The sequence below is a fragment of the Tupaia chinensis genome, unplaced genomic scaffold, assembly GCF_000334495.1.
Source record: "Tupaia chinensis unplaced genomic scaffold, TupChi_1.0 Scaffold000001_1, whole genome shotgun sequence".
In the NCBI taxonomy this organism is placed as follows: Eukaryota; Metazoa; Chordata; class Mammalia; order Scandentia; family Tupaiidae; genus Tupaia; species Tupaia belangeri.
Genome location: NW_006159427.1, coordinates 6,728,063 through 6,732,490, shown reverse-complemented (window position 1 = coordinate 6,732,490; position 4,428 = coordinate 6,728,063).

Genomic DNA, 4,428 nt, shown 5'->3' with positions numbered 1-4,428 from the left:
CCTGCGGAGCACCGCCAGTTCGCGTGTGGCCCAGAAGGCGGGGTCGGTGGGCCGCGGGAAGGGGGGCGGCACAGCCCTGGGGTCTGCTTTCAGCCTTCTCCCCCTTCTCCCCCTCAGCGCATCCGCCTCGAGCCGCCGGCCCTGTGATCAATAAAGCCCAGACAGACAGACTGTTGATCAGTAGGAGCCGCTGGGTTCTCCCGGGTAGACTGGGGACGAGTAGCCGGCTAGAGACACTTAACGAAAATTAGCAAATCCAAAAGTACCCGGCGCCAGCGAGACGACACTGGCCGAGACTGACACTCAATTAACCACCCCCCCTAACAATTGAGGCAAACACACCCGCTGACCCTGGCGGTATCAGCCCCACAGTGATCTCCCGGAGATGCTAATTCTTTTGTTAGGACGTCCCCAAGGCGGTCTCAGAGGGTCTGTCGATCACGGAGACACTCAGAGACGCACTCGCCCAGAGACACAGTTTTTATTTTTCTTGGATGAGAATTAAGCTTAAAACTCTTAAGATCTAGGAGAATGCTCTTTTACGCCCCCACCCCCCAGAACCTGAGATTAACAAAAGTCGACCATTTGCAAAATTCCCTTTTAGGAACAGCCAACATTTCCCTTCCTCTCATATGCTAAAAGAGAGAAGGGTAAAAAGAAAGAAGCGTATCTGAGTGCCCCGGGAGCTTTAAGTTAAGTAAAAAAAAACCTACCTCTTGACTGAAATTCAGGGAGCATACCTCAAATGCCTAACCTTGGAGTTTACAGTCCTTGGAAGTCTGCAGAGCTGGGGGATGCAGTTAATGAAATTGCCTTTGAAAAGTCATGGTTTCATGCAGAAAAATAGAATAATTTTATAAACTGATGCTCTGACCATTACTTCATTACATCAAAATTGAATCTAAAAAGAGGGAAAGGAGGGCCCTGCAGTTGTAGGAGAAAATGTAAACCAGTTGCAGACGCCAGGTAAACAGGCTTAGGGTGGCTGACGGTCCTGGGAAAGGTTCCATTACCACAGCCTGTGGAACTTTGATGATGTGACAACCCTAAGGGCTTTGCACAGACAGTATATTTCCTGTACGGATACACTCTTGTAACTTCAGAGAGTCGATTATTAGCTAAAAGAAAATCTTCAGACATTTTCTTTTTAAGAATTACTTTATTTAACTTGATTTATTTTAATTTGACCCAGGGGTCGAGGGGGAGGAAAGTAAGAAAGCAATCCACCAGGCCCAGGATTCAAACCACAGTTGGCCATGTGGGGAGTCCAGCAACATAACCATTCCAACATAACCTTTGGATGGGAAGAGCGCTGGGGGAGTGCTGATGACACTGTACTGCAGTAGACACATTCCGTGTTTCTTTCCAGCTCCATTTGGAGAACATCCCCTTTACCAGGAGAAGGCATTGGCAGTCCCTCTGGCCAGAGCTGGTCCCATGACCCAAGTCAGGCCCATTAGATTTTCTCTCCTGGTCTTGGCACAGAGGTACCGGGTGATCTCTAAGTCAGTTCACAGAGACTACACATTCAGGGTGGGGGCAGACACAGTCCCCCGGCCTGCAGAGAAAGAGAAATGACAAGGCTTGCAGATTGCAGAGTGGCAGAGATGTGTTTCCAAATGGATTTCCACCCACTTGACTTCACTTCTTTTTTATTTTTAAAAAATTATTTATTTTTAATTTTATTTATTCATTCACTTATTTTATTTTGACCAGAGAGAGCCACAGAGAGAGAGAAAATGAGAAAGCAAGCCACCAGGTCCAGGACTTGAATCATGGTTGGCCATATGGGAATATCCAGTGCCTTAACCACCATGCCACCTGCTGGTCCCCTTGACTTCACTTCTTGTCCTTCATTTGCATATTAAGGTTAACTCATTACCTAAATAAGTTCCTCTTTTTACTTAAGGTTCTTTTTATTCCCCAACTCAAAGGGTCTCAGCTAAGATACTAATATTTTATTGAATAGTGACTTTCCTTATTCCAGGCTGCATCCTTTTTTTGTGCCAAATACAATTCAGAATAAGAAGTCACAGGGGCCGGCAGGTGATATGGTGGTTAAGGGTGCTGGACTACCATATGGCCGACCATGGTTCAAGTTTCAGACCTGGTGGCTTGTTTTCTCACTTTCCCTTTCTCTCTGTCTCTCTCTGGTCAAATTAAAAAATAATGATAACAAAAGGAATTAAATAAATGAATTAATAATTCTAAAAAGAAAGAAACAAGTCTGGGCTGGCCTTGTAGCCTAGTGGTTAGGAGAGCTGGATCCCAGATGGCCAACTGTGGTTTACATCTCAGCCCCAGCAGCTTGAGAAGCAGGGAAGAGAGGGGACCAGCAGGTGGTGTAGTGGTTAAGGCACTGGACACTCCCACATGGCTAACCACAGTTCGAGTCCTAGACCTGGTGGTTTGCTTTCTCACTTTCCCTCTCTCTCTGTGTGTCTCTCTCTGGTCAAATTAAAATAAATGAATGAATAAATAAATAATTCTTTAAAAAAAAAAAAAAGAATATCCACATTCCCAGCAGGATTAAGAAGGAAAGAGGGGGATTGCAGTGTGACCACACACCAGTTAGGGTATTTTCTCCCTCTTCCTTTCTGTTTCTCTCTTGAGTGCATGCACTCTCTGGTAATTAAAATAAAATTTTAAAAGTCTATAGTTATTGGTTTGGAGCAGACATGGACTTTTCAATTAGGTGAATGAGAGTATTTGAATCGATGTGGAAAATGAACATTGGTTTAGGGCTAATACGTCAATTGTGTGGCCATGTCAATAGTTGAGAGACTAGGCAATAATTTTAATTCAATTGAAAACTCCTAAGGAAAATTGCTTCTCTACAGAATGTTATTTGTGTTTTATGCATAATGGAATTATTATTTTTCTATGGGCGGGTAGGTAAGTAGTGGGAAAAATAGGAAAATCTAGTGTCCTTTGAAGTTTAAATGATGAACTCAAATCAATGACCAAAACTTCTCTGCTCTTACAAAAGGAATTCTGAAAATACAACCTGTGAACAAGCTATCTATCCCCAAGAACTGAAAGTTGATTCTAGACCTAATTGCAATAATAAAACATTTGAAGGACCTGCAGTATTAGTAATGATTATGTCGCTGGACTCCCACGTAGTCGACCGCAGTTCAAGTCCCGGACCCGGTGGCTTAAACTCACGCCAGGCGCGTGTGCGTGCGTGCCCAAGATCCCAAGAGGAGAATGGAGGAGAAAGGGATTGTGGCGTGGCCATCCCCCCTGGGGGGTGATTTCTCCCTTTCTATCTCTCTGTCTGTCTCTGTCTGTCTGGCGAGCGCACGCGCCCTATAACAAAAACCTCTCAAAAAAAACAAAAAAACAAAAAACATTCAAATGACTTTATCACTCTCTAGTAGTGTTGTGGATACAATTTGCCCATGGATTTATGTATTTCTGGTCACAACACACTACTATGATACACTGTTATGATTGTCCTGTATCACAAACCCATTTTGTTAACAAAACTATAAATACTTATTTCTGCTTACCCAAATAATGCCAATGCCATTGTTTCCCCAAAGTCATATATGTTTCCCATTTTCATCTTCTCTTCACAATGCTGATATTAAAAATAATAATAATAATAAGGGAACAGCAGGAGGAGTGGTGGTAAGGTGCTGGACACTCCCACATGGCCAACCATAGTTCGAGTCCCGGACCTGAGGCTTGCTTTCTCACTTTCTCTGTGTATGTGTGTGTGTGTGTGTGTGTGTGTGTGTGTGTCTCTCTCTTGTCAAATTAGAATAAATAAAATTAAGTAAATAATTATTTTTTAAAAATAGCTCTTGGTACATTTTTTTTTCAGAGAAAAAGCAGTTGTGTTCAAATTCCTGGATGGCAAACAACCAATAATTGTAGCCTACTGATAGAATCTAACATTTCTGCCTGTCATGCAAATCTTCTACCAACTAGCAATCCACAGAGGTGAGGTGATACTTCAAATTCACGGGAGCAGCTCTTTCCTAAGTCATTTGTTCTCAAGGAGCAGTTGGGAGTTCAGATCTAAAACTTACTTTTATTGAACTGGCCAGAGGTGACAGATCAGCCCAGACCAAAAGAACAGCTGTGTAGCTAGGAGTTTTTAGCTCTTAGTTTGTCTTGCTCTGTGTGTGTGTGTGTGTGTGTGTGTCTGACTTTTCATTCTCTCCTCCAAAATGAGAAGAGAGACGAAGGACTGGCCGGCAGTCAGACTTCATGTTAGCCCTTGATCTTTGTCTGGTTTGGAGGAGAAACCACAGTGGACCATGTGGGATCCAGCCCTCCTAACCATCAGGCGAGAGGGCCGGCCCAGACTTGTGATAGGACCTGGAATGAATGACAAGTCTGGAGCTCACATGCCAGAAATGCCCATCCTCTCACTAACAAGCCAGAGAGTGGTGTGTCATAGAGAAGCTGTTAAGA